The sequence below is a fragment of the Macaca nemestrina genome, chromosome 2 (genome assembly GCF_043159975.1).
Source record: "Macaca nemestrina isolate mMacNem1 chromosome 2, mMacNem.hap1, whole genome shotgun sequence".
Classification (NCBI taxonomy): Eukaryota; Metazoa; Chordata; class Mammalia; order Primates; family Cercopithecidae; genus Macaca; species Macaca nemestrina.
Genome location: NC_092126.1, coordinates 34945555 through 34967419, shown reverse-complemented (window position 1 = coordinate 34967419; position 21865 = coordinate 34945555).

Here is a 21865-nt window from a genome sequence, read left to right as displayed (position 1 = left end):
TATAATTTCTATGGCCCGCCTTGGGGCAGAATGGGTCTGGGAGACAGGAGGGCATGAGAAGATCAGAGAAAAAACTTTTGATTCTGAGGCCTTCATTTGTTTTCTGAGCCTCAACAATACTAGGCACTGAAGTAGAAGCTGGTGATACAGAGAAAAACAACGCACATTCACTCTTGGGAAGTATTTCAGAGTGAGGCAAGTTAAATCAGATAAACTAATAATTACCTAACCTGTGTGTGCCCAAAGTGTGCAGAAAAGAGGGAAATTAGTTCTGTGTGTACATCTTGCCCTGAGCTTCACAGGCCTTCTTCCCTTATTCTCTGGAAAACTATGCCCCTCTTAAGTGAAGCCACCCCAGAACTTGAGATTACTTTCCTCACGTGACCATAAGCTTTTGTGCTTTTGTACCAACTTTCGTTCCAGCCGCTTACTTCTTACCTCCACATAAACTATTGTTTGCTCTCTACTCCCTCTGCTCTCAGTATGAACTCACTGTTCTGAGCAATAATCTGTGCTGTATGCCTTTTGAAAAAGAACAAAGCAGGTTATTTGGAGAGGGTGTTTCTCGTATTCCCAAATAGACCCTTATAAGGTCAATCTATGTTGGCTCCACTGGTCAAGTTAAAAGAACACTGTCCTTTCTGGAGCGTCTTTGTTCTTTGTTCCTTTACTTGAGTTACATGTCTATAATATAAGAACACTGATCTTTTGATACTCAGCTAACAAAATTTACTGGGCATCTGTTGTGTGCCTAGATCAGTTTTAAGTATGGGTATACGGCAGTGAATCATGATGATAACATCATAACAAAACAGAAAAAGAGCTTGTCTTCCTAGAGCTTATATGAGAGTGGAAGAAGTAGACAATACTCAAACATAAATCTATGATACAGTTTTAGATAGTAACAAGTTCTATGAAGAGACGTTAAACAGGGTAAAGGGACAGAAACAAAAGATGCTTAGACAGAGATATCAGGGAGGTGTCTTTGAACAGGTGACACTTAAGCAGAGACCTGAATAAAGTCAGGGAGTAAAGTGTGGCTTTCCGAGAGCAGAGCGTAACTGTGAGTAGTTGTGGAGGGGAGATAATCTAGAAAAGAGGAAAATATTTGATTCTTGTATTTCATGTTCTTTATTTCTTTGGTACAGCTGTGGTTTGAGACTGGACTTCATGGGGGCCTGCTTTTACATGGGTTACACGTGATGAGCTGACTGAGTTGAGTGACCCTAGAAGAGCAGGGGAAATTTGATCCCAGGTCTTCGTGTATAAGTGAAGTTGTCATTCCAGCAGGCCCTGCGGAGCGTGGAAACTCGGAATTTGAACCTGGGTAATAAATCAGTTGAGTTATATGGTAGATGTCAGAGATCTCTATTTTACTTGGTAAGTAGCAGCCAAGACTGAGGCACATTTTAGAGGTGATAAAAATGTACTGTGTAAAAGTGTCTTCCCATAATAGGTAATGACACATTACCAGCAGATTTTTTCCTTTCTGTTTTACTATAGACTTTTCTGATTTAAAAGTTAAAGGAAATGTTGATTAAGTGCCTTTCATGTACCAGGCATTTTACATATGTGTCTCATTTAATCCTCACAATAATGAGGAAAGAAGGCTCAGAGAGGTTAAGTAATTTGTCCAAGATCACACAGATAGTAAGCAGCAGAACCAACATTGAAACCCAAGTCATTGAGACTTCAAAGCCTATGAGTTCCTGCTTATACAGCAGAGCCTTTCTCAGGTAGGGAGTTTTAGCTATATTAGCCAGTAGGACATTTTCCTCTGAACTTAAAGTTAAAAAATGTCTCTCAAAGGAGGTTCCTTAAATCTTTGAATTGTATTGTGGGTTGAAGCAGGGGGAATTAGTAATGTTTGATAGGCAGCTATTTTCTAAGTTGATCTTGAGGTAAGTTCATAATATTGAAGAGAAGTGCCAATTGAATAACAATTCTGCCACCACAGAGATGTCCTCTTTTGAAAGATAAAGGCTGACCCTGTTTGACAATATCTCTCACATGATGTTTTTTGCATCTCTTCATCCCAACTTTGCATCTATTGAACTTGAATGAGGAGCCAGAGAGAAGATCAGATTGAAGATATTATGTCTTAGGAGAATTACCATAGTTTAGCTTGACTACTGGCAGAATCTGGATTTGAGTGTTCAGTTTAAATACAAATATGTTTTAAGCATCTCCCATAATTACTAATTGCCCATTCATTTCTTATATTTTCATCAGTGAGTGATGTCATTTCCCCAACAGTGGTTTAAACTAGAAACCTTGGTGGTGTCCTAGATTTCTTCATCTCCTGGATCCTTGCATATTAGATAGTTACCAAATCCTGTCAAGTCCTATTTCTTAGGTCCAGAATCCACTAAGGTGTAGTTAACATGAGTTCAGAGTTCAGACCCCAAACTAGCTACTTACTAGTAAGTTAATGAACTTTTGTGCATCCATTTCTTTATCTTTAAAGAGTACTGTATTCATTTCCAATGACTGCTATAAGAAATTACCCCAATCCTGGTGGCTTAAAACAGTACAAATTCAATGCATAACATCTAGTATTTGAGAGCACAAAAGGGTGACTACAGGCAACGATAATTTATTGTACATTTATAAATAACTAAAAGAGCTGGGCACGGCAGCTCACACCTGTAATCCCAGCACTTTGGGAGTCCAAGGCAGGCAGATCACATGAGGTCAGGAGTTTGAGACCAGCTTGGCCAACATGGTAAGACCCCGTCTCTACTAAAAATACAAAAATTAGCTGGGCATGGTGGTGTACACCTGTAATTCCAGCAACTCAGGAGGCTAAGACAAGAGAATTGCTTGAACCCGAGAGGCGGAGCTTGCAGTGAACCGAGATCGCACCACTGCACTCCAGCCTGGGCAACAGAGCAAGATTCCATCTCAAAAACAAACAAACAAACAAACAAACAAACAAAACTAAAAGAGTGTAATTGGTATGTTTGTAACACAAAGAAATGATAAATGTTTGAGGGAATGGATACCCCATTTACGCTGATGTGATGATTACACATTGTATGCCTGTATTGGTCTCACGTATCCCATAAATATATATACCCACTATGTACCTATAAAAATTAAAAATGAAAAAACCCACAAGTTTATTATCTAATGGTTCTAGAGGTCAGAAGCCTGAAATAGGTCTCACTGGGCTAAAATTAAGGTGTTGGTAGGGCTGCATTACTTCTGGAGGCTCTAGGGGAAACTGTCTTTTGCTTGCTTTTCCATTTCTAGAGGCTGCCTGTATTCCTTGGTTCATGGCCCCTTTCTGTCCTTAAAGCCAGCAGTGGCTGGTTGAGACTTTCTCAAATGGCATCACTCGAACACGGACTCTTCTTTGACTTCCCTCTTTCCCTGTAAGGAGCCTTATGGTTTCACTGGGCCTATCTGGGTAATCTGCGATACTCTCCCTAGCTTAAAATCAGATGACAAGTAAACTTCATTTCCTACACAACCTTAATTCTCCTTTGCATATCGACAGTTTCCAGGGATTAGGACATGAGCATCTTTGGGGGACATTATTCTGTCTACCATAGCTACCTGTCTCATAGGGCTATTGAGAGGATTCAGTGAGTTTCAGGCTATAAAGCACTTCGCACAATGCTTAGCATGATGTAAATACTCAATAACTGTTATCCTTATTGCTGTGAGTATTAGCTTATGTCGTCAGTCTCTCCCTCATTACCCTTCATACTGGACTCAGAGTTATATTTCAGGAGACCAATTTCATCCTATTGTCCCATCTTTAGTTCTTACTCTGGGTCCTCTTCTGTTCCCCGGCTACCCTGTGTTTTCTATATATCAATTTACCATTCTCTCTCTCTTTCTCTTTTTATTTTTTATTTTTGAGATGGAGTCTTGCTCTGTCCCCCAGGCTGGAGTGCAGTGGTGCAATCTCAGCTCACTGCAGCCTTTGCCTCCCTGGTTCAAGTGATCTCCTGCCTCAGCCTCCTGAGTAGCTGGGATTATAGGAATGTGCCACCATGTCTGGCTAAGTTTTTGTATTTTTAGTAGAGACAGGGTTTCACTGTGTTAGCCAGGCTGGTCTCGATCTCCTGACCTCATGATCCACCTGCCTTGGCCTCCCAAAGTGCTGGGATTACAGGCGTGAACCACAGCACCTGGCCTCTCTCTCTCTCTCTTTTTTTTTTTTTTTTTGAGTCAGAGTCTCACTCTGTTGCCCAGGCTGGAGTGCAGTGGTGCTATCTCAGCTCACTGCAACCTCCGCCTCTGCCTCCTGGGTTTAAGCAATTCTCCTGCCTCAGCCTCCCGAGGAGCTGGGACTACAGGTGCACTCCACTGCACCCAGCTTATTTTGTATTTTTGTAGAGACAGGGTCTCAAACATTCTGACCTCAAGTGATCAGCCCACCTCAGCCTCCCAAAGTGTTGGGATTACAGGCATGAGCCACCATACCCGGCCTCAACTTACTATTCTCTAATTGTTGACTTACCTGTCTTCCACCAGAATGTAAGTAATTATGTCAAAGTGTGGTGCATGAACCAGCAACATTGGCATCACTTGGAAGGATGTTAGAAATGCAAAATCTAAGCCCCTGAACCCCACCCCAACCCCACTTTTGCATCAAATAAATCAAAATTTGCATTTTAACAAGATCTCCAAGTCATTAATATGTACGTTAAAGTTTGAAAAATATTGTTCTGAAATATAACTGCCTGATAAATGGTAGGCACTCCATAAATGTTTATTGAATAAAGTAATAAATTATACCAGACACTTGTGTTAGATGGGAGAAGCACAGAAATAATAGGCATTGTTTTCCACAGCTCCTTGAATGATTCTGCTCTTATATTTCTTCATGTCTTTGTATAGCCTGCGTGATAGTCATCTCGGAATGGTTTAAAGGTGCAAGCTTGATCTCCTATGAAATTACACAGGGGCATCATACAGTTCAGATTGGTAAGGATTTTTTAATCTGTTTTGCTTACCACCATATCCTAACACCTGGGATAATGCCAGGCATATAGCAGATGCTTCATAAATATTGTTGAATGAGTGAATCCGTGTGTGTGTGTGTGTGTGTGTGTGTGTGTGTGTGTGTTTTAAGATGGAGTCTTGTTCTGACGCCTAGGCTAGGGTGCAGTGGCACAATCTTGGCTCACTGCAACCTCTGCCTCCTGGGTTCAAGCGATTCTCCTGCCTCAGCCTCCCAAGTATCTGAGATTACAGATGCCTGCCATCGCACCTGGCTAATATTTGTATTTTTAGTAGAGACGGGGTTTCACCATGTTGGCCAGGCTCGTCTCGAACTTCTGACCTCGTGATCCACTGGCTTCGGTCTCCCAAAGTGTTGGGATTACAGGCATGAGCCACCACGCCTGGCTGGCCATGTGTTTCTTTTTCCCCCAGTGGGAAACTTCACCACAAGGGGGACCCATTTTCAGCTCAAATCCATTCAAGAAGGTATTTATTTCACCAAAAAGCCTCAAGATATACCATGCTTTTCTCCTTGTTCCACCACAGGAGACTGCTAATCACTAAGAACAAGCAGGAAGCTGCTCTGGAAAGTAAATGTTTAAGTAAGAAAGAGGGAGAGAAAGCTGCAGGGCTTTGTCACCAAAGAGAGAATATGGGAGTTCAGTCAGGCTGGTGGGAAAAATTTTAAGATGAAATTATAGGAATTAAACACAAACCCTCTTGGAAGGCCTGAGAGTTTGCATAACGTGTTTGGCTGAAGGCAACTGAACTCTCTTAAAAGCTTAGGGCATAGATACATAGGAATATAGAGTAGTTTATCTAAATAGCTTGTTTACTCATGTGGTCCTAAGACCAACCTTTGATCAACCGGGGTTGCATAATTGCTCTCTACTAGGGGATCAGCAATCAGGTCAATTACCCTCTAGCAGTGTTTACTCAAGACCTTTGTCATTTAATCCATACTGAATAAATGTGAGCTTTGCTGGTTGAATGGGGCCATGGCTACTACTCTTTATAGCACCTTCCTTGGTATCTGTGAGGGTCCTGGACCCTTAGCCAGACTGACAGGCAGAATATCTGTGTCAGTGTACATTATTCATCCATCATCGGGTCAGTGTCTGAGGGACAGACCCCCACAAGAGAAGCCATTTGTGGGCCAACAATTCACATAGTAAGCAGGAGAATTCTTCATGGCCAAACTATTGGCAAAGTCTCTGTTATGAAAGTGTCCCTTGAATATACGTTGAAACAGGCATTGAAAGTACAGGTTCTGGTCCCAGAAAACAGGGCAGATTGTATTGGGATGAAAACAGCTTAAGACTCAGAAGAGTGGATCAGCAGATCACAAATAGTGAAAGAATATTTGAAATCTGGTGTAACAGTTCCAGTGGCTAAGACTTTTACCAGTTCCTTGGTGATGAGAAACTGGAAATTAATGCTAAACCTGTCTCAGCAGATATGGAACTGTGTGCATGCTACTGGAGTTGTGCGGCAAATGCTACATGGTTCTCGTGCCATAGTCATTCTTTTTGATGTTGTTTTGTTTTGTTTTTTGAGATAGAAAGCAATTTGCCCACCTTGGCCTCCCAAAGTGCTGGGATTATAGGCGTGGGCCACTGCGCCTGGCCCCACAGTCACTCTTAATGAATTGTTTGCTGTTGTCATCAAGCCCTGAGTTAAACTGTACCTACAAGTATAGGCCTGGGTGAACACATGTGACAGATGCTCAATGCTGAGATACAGGATTACCCCCTCTCCTCACTGGTTTAATGATGTTTGTTTTTCTCTAAGAAGGTACTTGCAATATGTCTGCATGTCTGTTCTCTGCTTAGAAAACACTATGTCTGGACTCAGCTCTAAGTTCACTTTTATATCTTCTTTTACAGCCAGCATAAATGTCACCCTTTCCCAAGTCTTTCCTGACTCTCCCAAGGAGTTATTTTGACACTATCTCTGCCATCCCATAGCCTTTGTACATACCTCTCTTATAATGTAGCTACTTATTTACCTGCTCTTCTCTCTAGATAAACTGCCAACTACTATAGCTATAGGTTGCACCTGATTCTCCTTTAATCTCCCCCTTACTCCCAGAAATCACCAGCATGCAGTAGGTACCTGTAAATGCTCGTTAAGTAGACCTTGGTCTGATCATCAGGACAGGCAGCCAAGTCTCATCAGTTCTTGGAAGATCTTTGTTAAGGGACAGTTGAATTGCTGTGGGCAAACATCTGGTCTTTAATTATTTAGCTGGTTAAATAGACCGTGATTGTCTCTGGTTGGTAGTTGCTATCTTTTTTACTGGAGAAATCAATCTGCTGATATATCAGTTAGAAGAAAGATAAAGTTATAGATAATGCTTATACATAGTGACCTAGTTGCCAACTGCATTATATAAGCTAACAGTATCATAACACTTTGGCTTAGAAAGCTTATTACCGTTATTATTAAGAAATCATTTGAATTTTTATTGCTGGAAGTACTTCATCTGGAATAAAGGCCCAACTAAAATGAAACAAAATTCTGCCTTTAGAAAGCTATTCAGCTTAATCATTTTGAAGACATGCCAATGGCAAGCTACAAATTTAACTAATGGTATTATGTTTCCTCCCTCTTTTTTCGTTCTTCTTTCTTTCTCTCTCTTCTCTCTCTCTCTCTTTTCCTTCCTCCCTTCCTTCTTTCACTCTTACCTTCCTTCCTTTTCCTCAGATATTTATCGAGCACTTACATTTTGACAAATTTTTTTTTTTTTTGAGATGGAGTTTCACTCCAGGCTGGAGTGCAAAGGTGTGATTTCAGCTCACCACAACCTCTGCCTGCTGGGTTTAAGCAATTCTCCTGCCTCAGCTTCCTGAGTAGCTGGGATTAAAAGCATGTGCCACCATGCCTGACTAATTTAGTATTTTTAGTAGAGATGGGGTTTCTCCATGTTGGTCAGGCTGGTCTTGAACTCCCGACCTCAGGTGATCTGTCTGCTGTGGCCTCCCAAAGTGCTGGGATCACAGGCATGAGCCACCGTGCCTGACTTGACAGGTCTTTTTATGCCTGACTTGACAGGCATAAAAGTTGCTTTCTTTCTGGGGCTTTTCATTTGGAAAAAAGGAGAGAGAAGAGAGAGACTTTGAAATTTGTAAAAATGAATCAAGAGCAAGAGTTGGCAGCTAGTGATCAGCTTTGCACCAGTTGAGACAGAAAGCACTAAAAGGGTAAAATGTGACACCAGATAGTAAAATTCATTATTTAATTGCCATAAATCTAGACTGTATTAATTGCTCTTACTATATTCATATTGTATCAAATGAATACAAGATGTGGCCCCTGTCCTTGGGAACTTCATCATTAGAGTTATATCTTTTATGGAAATCTAAGTTCTTTGTCAACATGATGAAAGGCTAGCATTTTTATGTCTATGGAAATGCTGGAGGAAACATGGTTCTAAGGGTTTGCCTTTCTAATCTAGATCAGTAATTCTCAACATGCCATCCGCAAACTTCCAGCATTATTGTCAGTTGGGAATTTGTTAAAAAGGCAAATTATTAGGCCCAAGGCAGAGCTACTGAATCTGAAACTCTGGGGTGGAGTGGGGCAGCAATCTATGCTTTAACAGGTTTTCTGTCTGTAATTCTGATGAATGCCCAAGTGTGACTGAGAACCACTACTCCAGTCCTGACCCTTGATATGCATAGTGTAGTCCCTGGACCAGTAGCAGTCGCTCAGAGCTTGTTGGAAATGTAAAGTCTCAGGCCCCAGTCCAAACCTACTAAATCAGTATTTGCACTTTACCAAGATTCCCATGTGATTTGTAAGCACATTGTATTTTGCAAAGCACTGCTCTAGATTATACCTTGAAGAGCATTGAGTCAGAGCCAGTCTATGACTCCTCCCATCTCAGTCATCAAAGCACTGAAGTAGAAGATAACAGGCTGTTCTTTCCACTTCCCTCAGCACTTGTGTGCCACTCTCTAGAACTGGCATTTTGCAAATTTGGACAACACTGCGGTTTCTACAGAGAAGACTCTGCTCCTGTCCATGAAGACTGGGGGTGATACCACATGAAACATAACCAGTTTGCTAGTACCAACAGATTGCTATTAAAATCATTTCAGTGTCAGGAGATTTCCTGTTTCTTAAGACACAATTAGGTTTTCTGTCTAGAGGAGGGGTAATACAATTTCCAACGTAAGTGGGTCAGACAGATTTACAAAATAGTGAGTAATAGGAGAAATTTGGAATTTCTCAGCCTGGTATTACTTTGGTATCAGGAAGGGCCAGTTTAGTTAAAGTAATTAATACAAGATATTATAATTCCTCCCTAATGGATTGGTAAATAGCTGCTGTCCCATGCCACCCCAGCTGCCTAGCTCTTCCTTTGGACTCTCCCTAGAGCTCCATATGACTCAGCAGTCTGCAATCAAGGTATTCTTGCCTGGCACATCAGGAGTCCCTAGGACCTTAAATAATGTGGTTTGCAACTCTTCTGGTTTGTTGGTGCTCTTACCCTACCACTTGTTAGATAGAGTCACTCTTTACTATTTGCAGATTCCATATTTGTGAATATACTTACTTGATACAAATTTATTTGTAACTCCCAAATCAACAGTTGGGATGCTTTCACAGTCATTTATGGACATGTGCAGAGTGGGTAAAAACTTGAGTTGTCCAACAAGTGTGGTCACAGGCTCCAAGGGTTTAGCCAGTAAGCTCTATCAAACATTTGTAAAACAAGTAATTCCAGTCTTAGACACCGTTTTATGTAAACAACGACTCATTTAATGAATTTAGCATAACTTTGATGTCCAGTCTCCTCAAGTGTGAATAAAAAAATCATGGGAGAATCTTGCTTGTTACTATGGAAGCAAAAATGCTAAGCAAAAAATCAGGAAATTCAATAATGTATACAAAATGTCACATGAACAAAATGGATTTTTCCCAGAAATGCAAGGATGGCTTAATATTAGAAAATCATTTCATGTAATTCTCCACCTTAATACACTTATGCCATGATCTCAATAGATAAAAAGAACCCCAATAATATTCATCATTTTAAAAAGAAGTAAAACTAACACATCAAGAATAGATGGGAATCGCTTTAACCTAATAAAGAGTAGCCCCTCTACTCCCCCCAGTAATTAAGATGTTGTGACCAAAGGCTTGCAGGAACCTACGCTGTATTTCCTTAGGAGCAATGGTTGAGTACTTGCTAATTGAGAGTTCCAGGTAAATTTATAGTACATAACTACCATGAATAATGGGAATTAACTGTATTTAAAATATCACCTTATGGGTGTGGTTTATAGATATTTTAATCTTTACTCTTGAAAGCTTTGTGAAAAAATGTGAAGAGTGCCATCATCTCAACTTTTCATTGGATTGTGACTGTTTTAAAGTACTTACCAGGTGGGAATGGAGGATGGAATAGTCGAATGTTGCAGAAGGATATTCTCTGCGTGAACGTCTTCATCTTTGCATTCCCAAAGCAGCATTTATTAAATGTTTCCCGAGTATGGTTAATTGATCGCACGTCTTCAAGGGGAAATTCCACCAACCAGTGACATAGTTGTGAGGAGAGATTGGGATCTAGTTAGATCCTTGGCCAGTGATTCTTACAAAATTCTTGACTCTTTTTACTACAAAGTGGATGTCAGGTGCCATAGGGAGAAAGTAGTAGGGAGAGCACAAAGCCCTGAGCAAGACAGACATGTAAACAAATAATTCCCATTTTGTAATCATAGCTATATTTGAATGGTTGTAGGAGAAGCTGTGGGAAATCGGAGGAAACGCCTGCCTTTTCTAGGCGGTTTCATGGAGAAGGAGATTATTTGACTTGCGTCTTGAAGTATGGAAAGTCATTTTATTTATTTATTTATTTATTTATTTATTTATTTATTTATTTATTTGAGACAGGGTCTCACTCTGCTCCCCAGATTACAATGCAGTTTCTATGTTGTCCAGGCTGGTCTCAAACTTGGGCTCAAGAGATTCTCATGTGTCTGCCTCCTAAAATGCTGGAATTACAGGTGTGAGCCACCAGGGGAAGGAGTTCTTTAGGTAGGCAAGAGGGTGACATCAAATGAGAATTGAGAGGGGGTAGAATTTTAGACAGAGATAGGGGAATTAGCAGAGGAATGGAGTTGTATCCAGCGTGAGTGTGTGCGTGTGTGTGTGTGAGGGTGTGTGTGATACGTATGTAGAGTGTGTGGGGTGTGTGTGTAGTGTATGTGTGTGGTGTGTGTGAGGATGTGTGGGGCATGTGTTTGTGTGTGTGAGAGGCTATGGTGTCTGTGAGGTGTACGTGTGTGTGGTGGGTGTATGTGTGTGTGGTATGTGTGTATATGATGTGTATGTAGAGTATATGCGATATGTATGGGAGTGTGTGCATGGTATGTGTGTGGTATAAGTGAGTGGGTGTGATGTGTATGTAAAGTGTGGTGTGTGTGTGTGTGTGTGTGTGTGTGTGTGTGAAGGAGGTTGAGCAGATAAGAAGGGGACAAAATGTTGGGGATGGGGTGAAGGGTGATGAGTATCCTGCACAGTCAGGGGTTTGGACTTGATCTTGTAGGCCCCAGGAGAGCAGTAACAGGTTTGTTTAGGAAAGGTCACCCTGCTAGCAGTGGGAAGGAGAGTCAATTAGAAAGTCCCTGTGGTAAGGGTAGTGCTGGTGACAACCCCCTTCACACTGCCTCTCCAGAAAAGTCTCTGTGCTCTTGGGGCCTTGAAAAGCAGACCAACACCTCTAATATGATTCTCTAAATTTAACCTTTTCAGACTTGAGTGGGCATACAATCTTCTTGTTGAAATGCAATTATGGTTCCATAGGTCTGGGTGGAGTCCGAGTCTCTGTAGTTCTAATGAGCTCTGGGTGATGCCAGTGCTGTTGGTCCACAGGCATGCTTTGAAGAGGAAGGCTTCACCCTGTTTGCACACTAGAATAGCCTGGGTTATAAAGAAATATTGATGTCTGGTGCCACCCTAGATATTCTGATGCAACAGGTGTAGGTGTAGGGTTTAGGCAGGGCACTGAGAATTTTAAAAGTGCCCCAGGTGAGGGATCAGTTTTTTTTGTTTGTTTGGTTGGTTGTTTTGTTTGTTTGAAATTTTTCAATCCCTTCATGATTTAAAAAAATACATTAAAAATAAATTAATAGAAAAATAAAATTCAGAAAAAAGACTTGCAAATATAAGCCAGAATTTAAAAAAATATTGTTAGATTCAACACATGTGAAATGACTGTGTCAAGTTGCTATACAGGTTCTGTTTGCTTACTCTTCATTTCTGCACTTTTCTTGCTAGTGACCAGTAACAAAGAGTAGACCTACAACAGTCCTTGGACTACACTTTGAGCAGCGTTACAGCACACTCATATCTGAAACCAACAGCCATTCAAGGAGGGCAGAGAATAGGGGATTCATCGTTCCAGGAGGGCAGGAGCAATTGCTTTACCCTGGGATGGCTACTGATGGCTAGAATGGGCCTGATGGGATGAGATTTCTTGCTCACTGTGTTTCCAGATTCTATGGTACCTGGTGAGATCTAGGGCTCTTTAATGATTCCCTGGTGGTGCTGGTGGTGGCGGTGGCTTTGCCTGTCAGAAAAATCATTATGGAAGAAGAAGGAGGGAAACCTTTTCTGGCTTCTTAGGTCTTTCTCTGTAAATCTTCTCTCTTTGCCTTCAAGTTTTGTTGTAGTATAGATATTGGCTTTAAACTTCCTCCTTGAGAATGGTGACAGCTACCTTCTCCCACACTATATTGTGCAATAAGTCTTGTTATTTTATACAGGTTATTTCTTTTCCATGCCTTAAAATGCTAGCTAAAACCCTTAGCACAATGTTACATAGAAGTAGTGAAAGTGATTGAGTGCCCATGAGTTGTTTCTAACTTCACAAAAAATGCATTCAATGTGTTACCACATTTTTTTTTTTTTTTTTGCTGGGGGTGGGAGTTTGTGGGGGTTACTCCTTATTAGGTTAAAGAAATTCTCCCCTATTCTCATATGTTAGGAGTTTTTCTTCTTCTTCAAAATGATTAGTATTATCGAGGTTCTTTTTTATCTATTGAGATGATGACATAAGTTCATAAATTTATTAAGTGGCGAATTAGAAGATTTTCTAGGCCTGGCGCGGTGGCTCACGCCTGTAATCCCAGCACTTTGGGAGGCCGAGGAGGGCAGATCACAAGGTCAGGAGATCGAGACCATCCTGGCTAACACGGTGAAACCCCATCTCTACTAAAAATATAAAAAATTAGCTGGGCATGGTGGCGGGCGCCTGTAGTCCCAGCTACTCGGGAGGCTGAGACAGGAGAATGGTGTAAACCCAGGAGGCGGCGCTTGCAGTGAGCCGAGATGGTGCCACTGCACTCCAGCTTGGGTGACAGAGTGAGACTCTGTCTCAAAAAAAAAAAAAAAAGTGTTATGCCTTCTGATGAAAGTATTTCTGGGAAAAATCCATTTTATATTTAAATGGATATAAAATGGATATAAAATATCCATTTAAATATAAAATCCATATATATATATTTTATATATATCACTGTATTTGCTTTGCTTTGTATTTAGCATTTTTTGCTTGGTTAGTAATAAGATTGTCCTGTGACTTTTTTCGTTCATACTTCATCATATTGGACATCAAAGTTACGCTAAACTCATCGAATGATTCTCTGTTTACCTGAAAGAGTTTATAGAAGACTAGAATTACTTGTTTCATGAATGCTTCATAGAGCTTGCTGGTTAAACCCTTGAAGCCTGAAGTTTTTATTGTTGGCAGATTTTTAACTAATGACTCAAATTCTCTAATTGTTGTAATGTTCACTTATTTTTGTAGTGTGAATACTCCCACCCTGGCCAACATCAAGCTACCAACAGTTGAACAATCAGCTCACAAAATTCCTTAATAATTGACTCAGTAATTGACTCCTGGATTCCTGTCTGAGGTGGATGCATGACACTCATTGATAGGGTTGTATCTTCTTGATTTTTAATTGAAATTGCATTATATTTTTCTACAGATTTATTAGTTTCTTTGTTTTCAAAATTGTTGCCGTAAAATTATACTATTCTCTTGGTATCTTTTAAATCTCTATACCATATTTAGCTATGTCCTTTACATTTTAAATATTATTCGTTTTTTTTCCTTGCTCAATCATGCAAATAGTTTGTCAACTTTTGTCTTTGTTGGTCCTCTCTACTGTATATGTGCTTTATATTGCATTAATTTCTACTTATCTTTACTTTTTCTTCTATCTACTTTTGCTGGGTTTATTCTGTTTCTCTTAACTTCTTAAGTGGGATGCTTTGTACGCCAAGGTCCTGGCAAGAAATAGATGCACACTCAAAGGAAGACTTAAGAGAGTTTAAGGAGGAGAATATTTACGTAAGTGTGTCAGGGTTAAAGAAACCAGTAAGAGGTGAGTTATCCAGAACTAGCAGTAGTGGTAAGCCTCAGTACTAAGTTGTGAGGGGAAGGTAGACTGTTTCCAGACCTTTGATAGAGGGGCTGCTCAAAAAAGCCATGACCTTGGGCTTCTGCTAAAACCACGGCTTTAAGTAAGGAGGGAGCAGATATAATAAAAAACTTTATCGCTCTTTCTAACCTCTTATGTCCTGTCAGTGTTACCCATTGAGTAAATCCAACTGGAAGTCAGAAGGAAAGTAGCTGGGATGATGCAGTCTTTACAGGCAAGCCTTTTGGAAGCACTGAACAATGGACAGAAGGGCAACCAATAGATTTAGAGGGGTAAACTGAAGGTGATCAGCAGAGAGACTTAGCTTATTGATTTCAGTCTCTCCCATCCTCTCATTGGTATATTTAAGGTTATATATTTCCTTTTAAGTACTATTTTAGCTGCATTTCATAAATTATAAAATGAGGTAGTCCATTATTATTCATTGCTGGATATATTACAAGTCCTATTAAGATTTCTACTATAACCCGTGAAGTATTTAGATGTATGTTTATTTCCATACATAAGGGGTTTTGTGTGTTTGGTATTTATTTCTAACTTAATCACATTGTGATCTGAGATAGTGTGTCTGACACTAATTCCTGGAAAGTTTTTGAGACTTTCTTTTCCGTTCAATACATAAAGATTCTCTCTGTTTTTGAAAAGATCGAGTGTTTTGGTTGTAGTATTCTGTATACATCAGTTAGTCCTCAATAGATCAAGCTTCTTATGGTTTATTCCAATTTTCTATGTCTTCACTGATTTTTGTCTTGATCTATCAATTACAGAGTTGGGTGTATTGAAAACTGTCATTATGGTGATATGTTTTTTCATTTCTCTTGTTTTCTGTCAACCTTTGCTAATACATTTGAAAAATATTTTATTAGAAATAATTTAGTCAATATTTCTTCCTGGAGAATGCATCTCTTTAAAATATGTGCTGACCATTTTATCTTTTGTTTTTCTTTCTGTCTAAAAGTCTATCTTGATGGACAATAATGTAGCTCTACTAGCTTTATTTTGGTTAATATAATAGTGACATTTCTTTTCATCTTGGCTCTTTCATCTGGAATCACTTTTCTTCTGTAGGATGAACATTCATTACAAATTTCTTTAGTGAGAATCTGTTGGTCCATCTGTTAGGCATTTGAAAATGTCTTTACTTGTTCCTGTTTTTCAAAATGTCTTTCCTAAGCATGTATTTCTGAGTGAACATTTATTCCTCAAGGGAATTATTTTCCTCTTTACTCATTTCCAAGTTTTAAAGTGCAATTTTCCTTGCAATTTCTGGGAGTTTGGATAGGGGGATCACTGAGGGCTAAGTGTAGGTTGAACCACAGAAAATTGTTTTTTGTAAGTCAAAAATAATCAAATATTGGCAATTTCTTATGGCTCAATCTAAATTGTCTGCCCTTATGCCCAAATTGGATACCTTTGGGAAATCCTAGCTTTAGATAGAGGTGTTTGCTATAAGATCATCCATGTTGGTTGGGCTGTGGGTTTTGTCATCTGTCCTCCATATTCTATAAGGTCATGGAAACAGAAAATCAGTAACTTGACCAGGCAAATGACTTCAAGGGAAGAGCCAACTTTACTATTCAGTTTACTTCTTTTCATTTTTATTTTGGCCTCTAACTATTCCTTGGTTTCTTGCAAGCTTATCAATATATTTAAAAGACATTTTGAATATTTTGGTGGCATCATTTAGTTTTCAGTGGGAGTGGTAATGGATTCAGTCTGCCACACTGCCAAAAAAAGAAATGCTTCTCTTTGTCCTTTTTTCTGATACATTTTAAAATTGAGGTATAATCCACATAGCATAACGTTCACTCTTTTATTTATTTGTTTATTTTGAGATGGAGTCTCGCTCTGTCACCCAGGCTGGAGTGCAGTGGTGCAATCTCGGCTCACTGCAACCTCTGCCTCCCAGGTTCAAGTGATTCTTCTGCCTCGGCCTCTTGAGTAGCTGGGACTACAGGTGCGCACCACCATGCCTGGCTAATTTTTGTTATTTTTAGTAGAGACGGGGGTGTCACTATGTTGGCCAGTTCTTGGTAACCACTAGTTTACTTTCTGTTTTTATAGATTTACTTATTCTGGACATTTAATATTAGTGGAACCACACAATACATTGTTCTTTCGTAACTGGCTTCTTTTATTTAACATCATGTTTTCACAGCTCATCCATGTTGTAGCATATATCATTAATCCATCCATTTTAATGGCTGAATAATATCCATTGTATGGAGACACCACATTTTGTGTATCCATTCCTCAGTTGATGAACATTTGGGTGTTTTCTACTTTTTGTATTTTATGAATAATGTTGCTATGAACACTTGTAAACATGTTTTTGTGTGAACCTATGTCTTCAATTCTCTTGGGTATATACTTAGACATGGAATTGCTCACTCATCTGAGGTCATAAAAGGGTGTCTTAAGATAAATATCTACGTTCTAAAATCGAATTGCAAGGACTTGCTTGAGAGGTAACCTGTGGCCTTGATGACTTCAATCCCCCTGGCTTCCTTTTGCCCACTTCAGCTTCCCCTCTTATCCCTGAACGTGCTGCTCCCTCTGCTGGGAACACTTTTCACATCCTCCTGTCACTTTACCAATTCCTGCTAATCTTTCAAGTCCCAGCTCATATGTCATTGCCTCAAGGAAGTTTTCTTGACACCCCAGATGAGGTCATGCACCTGCTTATGTGAATGATTTGGCATCCTCATTGTCTCTTTTTAGTTATTTTCTTTTTGTAATTCTACATTCGTAAGTGATTATTTGATTTCACATCTGTGTTCCTTATTAGATTGTAAGATCCATAATGGCAGGGAAGATGCCTGCAGTTGTTCACCATTGTGTCTCTAGCACCCAGAACAGTCTTGGGAATTAGTAAGCTTTCAATAAGTATTTGATGAATAAATAGATGCGGTGAAAGCTGATTGTAAAGATGCTACATTAGTTTGCTACAGCTGCAGTAACAAAGTGCCACACATTGGGTGGCTTAAACAACAGAAATTTATCTCTTCACAATTCTGGAGGCTGGAAGTCCAAGATCAAGTTATCAACAGGGTTGGTTCCTTCTGAGAACTGTGAAGGAAGGATCTGTTCCAGGACTCTCTCCTTGGCTTGTAGACGGCCATCTTCTCTTTTTCAATTCACATTGTCTTTCCTCTAACCATGTCTCTGTATTCAAATTGCCCCTTTTTAGGAGGAGAAGAGTCATATTGGTTTAGACCTCACCCTTGTGATATTTTTACTTTATTTCCTCTGTAAAGGCCCTGTCTCCAAATAGTGTCGCATTCTTAGGTACTGAAGGTTAGTACTTCTACACATGAATTTTAGAGGGACACAATTCAACCCCGAACAGATGGTTATAGACTACTGCCTTTAATGGCAACTGGAGTTTGAGGCTGAGAGGGATGGCAAGTTCATGACAGTGTGTGTTTCAAAGGAACAAGTGCCAAGAGGCATTTAGCTAGCAGTTGGTAGATACAGAATGCAAAATCTTTAACCTAAAACAGGTTTGCTTATTTCCATGTTTGGATCTTTACCTACTGTGGGATAATGCAACCCTTTGAATATACAGGATTTCAAAACATATAGGTCTAGGGAACTTTTCTGCATTTCTTACATAATCTGTACATAAGGGGTTTCATGGTAAAATATATTTAGGAAATGCTTCAGACACACTTTGCTTTCTTAGAGTGTTATAAGGCACAGTGAAATATTAGAGGTGCTGATAAATCTTGCAGTAAAGTGAATTCTTTAATCCAGTATTTCTTGAATTTATTTATTTTTTTACCAAAGAGTCCCCTCTTGGTGTTAACATGCTGTATCATTTGTCATTTATTATGTAATTTATTTATTTTGAGATGGAGTCTCGCTGTGTTGCCCAGGCTGGAGTGCAGTGGCGCGATCTTGGCTCACTGCAAGCTCCGCCTCCCGGGTTCACACCATTCTCCTGCCTCAGCCTCCTGAGTAGCTGGGACTACAGGCGCCCGCCACCGTGCCTGGCTAATTTTTTGTATTTTAAATAGAGATGGGGTTTCACCATGTTATCCAGGATGGTGTCCATCTCCTGACCTCATTATCCGCCCACCTCGGCCTCCCAAAGTGCTGGGATTATAGGCATGAGCCACTGCCCCTGACCTATTATGTAATTTATTAACTTACTGTATCATTTGGTCAGATAGGTTTGGGAAATGCTAGGGTTTCTTCTGTGAGTGGGAGAGAGATGCTATCCTTGGTGACCACTTTTCCGTCTTTCCTCCCCTTATAAGAGGGTGATTACCTCTCTATATCTCCCTCTTCCTGTTTACATGTCACATTTAGGTTTTGTATGAATATCAAAAGCCCTGGCTGTGGCTGCTGTCACAAAAGATGAGAAGGTGGCTGTGTTTTCTGGTGTAAGTTTGTTTACATGGAGCTTTACAGGAAATATGCAAAGAAACCCTCCCTCATTCCACTGCTCTTAGAAACACTGTAAGCCAAACATAAGATCTTTTCTGGGTCTCTAAGTGCCTCAGCGATGATTTGAGCAGTAGTCATGCATCTGTTGCAAGCTTTTCTTTGTTAAGATCCCAATTTTAAAAGTATCAACAGTATAAAATATCACACTTGAGTGGGAGGCTGATTTTAAAATGGCAGATGAGATAATAAGATCAGATTGATGTTAATTCCCGTACTGGGAAGCACACAGACTTTTGTGAGAACTGAGACCAGACTTATTCTAAGGCATCTGCTTTTTCCCACGTTCCTCCCACTTGAGACTGAGGAGGCAAATTGCTTGGGGAAACCCCTAGTCACGCACCTGTAGCCTCTTTAGAGATGGATAGAGCAGCACGTAGGTGAATGGTATTAGGAAGCAAGTGAGTCACTGCATTTTGGCATCATAACTCATCACTGTCTGTGGCAGAGCAGCAATAGTCATTTTCCTTAAGCAACATCTGGGCATGACTGCATGAAGTTACCCATGGGATAACAAGAAGGCTAAGGAAAGAACATGAATTCTCTGACCTTCATCCTAGGAGCTCAGTTTGTCTTTGTTTTAGCTCTAGAAGTACAGCTCTAACTAAAACCTCACCTTGCCTGGTCTAAAGGACCCCGGGAAGGCCACAATGGGCCAAGGGGCCAGTTGAGAAGTTTAAGGAAGCTCGGTGGTGAGTTTGATGCCAGGAAACAGAGATGAGGTTGAATGAGCAGCCCTAAAGGGTTCTCTTAGGAGATATTCTCCAAAGTCCATTTGGCTGCTGTAATTCTGAGGTTCTTTATCCTAGAAATAAGTCAAGCACTCTGCTAAGTGCTTTACCTGCACGTGTTTTTTAATCCATAAAATAACTCTGTGATACATGTTCTGTAATTATCCTTATTTTATAGGTTTTGAAACAGGTTCATAAAGGTAAAGCCACCTGCCCAAGATCATGCATCACTAGGATTCACATCCAGATCTGTCTGACACCTGAACCCCTGCTCTGTACCACCATGTTGCCTAACATCATGAGGGCATGCAGCATATTATGAATGGAAATGCACTTTCACAATCATCTCCCGCCATCTCTACTATAATTATGTTAGATAAGTTGAGAAGGTATGATTATTCCCTTAGTGCAGAAGAGGAAATTGAGGCATAGAAAGGCTAAGTGACTTGTCCAAGGTCCTGTAGTGATAGGTGGTCGGATCAAGGGCCCAAGTCATACCTTCTCCAAGTCCAGTTTCTTCCCACCCCATGCCGCTCTTTGAGGTCTGCTGTTTTACAGCCCCTGCTTCTCTAGCCTGAATGTGTGGTCAGGGTTTGTGGTGAATGTGAAATTGAGTCAGAACCCAGTTGATTATGGAGAGTACATCATAATGCCCTTAGGATGAAAAATTATCGTAATTGTTGTTTTTAAACACAAGACTCACCTAAAAACTTTCCATGAACAAAATCTACAGTTTAGTTTGAAATATAATTGTTTCAATGACCTGTTTCTTAACTCTCCTCATTATAAATAACAGGAAAACTATATGTAATAAAACTGACAAAACTGTAAGTTGCCTAAACAAAATCAGTTTAAAAAAAGTGAAGTTTTTACTTTATGATTGCTTAAGGAGCCTGAGGATATGAAAATGGCAGAGGTGGAAGAAACAAGGGCTGGGAGTTAAAAGGGGGTGTTTGGTGGGGAAGAAAAAACAATGAATTGCAGTGCTTTGAGTTAAGAGCCACTGAAATGAAGCGGTATAAATTGCTCATTAAAAAAAAATTCTTTGTGAATTAAACTTTTGAGATTAAAAAAAAATTCTGACAGATTATAGCCTGATCAAGGTGCTCATGCTCACCTTACCCTTAATTTTTATCAAATTATTAAAAATTATGTATAGATGACATTAAGATGTCTGAGATTTGATTCAAAATAATCCAGTGGGCAGGATAAGTAAACATGATTGGCCACTTGTTGATAACTGCTGACACTGGCTGATGGGTACATGGGAGTTCATTATATTCTCTCTAGTTTTATTTGTTTGAAAATTTCTACAGTACAAAGTTTTTTTTTTTTTCTTAAAGAAACTTTATTTCTTGTAGCCATCTAGTGCCATCTATGGGTTGTCTATGGGAACTGGCCTTTAGGAGAGGAAAACCTGCTGAATCGCTAAGTATTGTGCACAGTAACTAAGAAGTGAGACTCTTGGCTACTCAGTTACTTCGAAAGACCAAACTGTGGGCAGTTGACGGGCTTGCTTCTACTTTTGGAGTCACAGAGTTGGGTATAGGTATGAAATCTGAACTTTTCGGCTGGGTGCGGTGGCTCACGCCTGTAATCCTAGCACTTTGGGCGGCCGAGGGGGACGGATCATGAGGTCAGGAGTTCGAGACCAGCCTGCCCAACACGGTGAAACCCCATCTCTACTATAAACACAAAAATTAGCCGGGCGTGGTGGTGTGCGCCTGTAATCCCAGCTACTCAGGAGGCTGAGGCAGGAGAATCACTTGAACCTGAGAGACGGAGGTTGCAGTGAGCCGAGATTGCGCCACTGTACTCCAGCCTGGGCAACAGAGCAAGACTTTGTTTCCAAAAAAAAAAAAAAAAAAAAGAAAGAAAGAAATATGAACTTTTCATGTCTTAGTCATGTAGTCATCTGTAGAAACAAATAGCATATATAAGCTTTTTTTTTTTTTTTTTTTTTTGAGAGACCTTAGAAAATCATCAGTTTGGAGGGTCACAAAAATTGTATGATAACTTCTGAAAGTAGAAAATAATATTTTAAAGAAATTGTTTCTGCACTAATGTGTTTCTTCAGAATCTGTACCAATGATAGATTTTAGAGTTCAGAGCCTCATGGGTTGAACTTTTGTTGTCTAATCGTCCCTTGTTGATTTGACCCTCTTCTGCCCAAACAGCCAACTTGCAGATTAAGCACCATTTTAGCCAGGAAAGGGATGGAAAGATAACCACTGAGTGTCTATTTTCTCCTGCTTTTTAATATTTTCT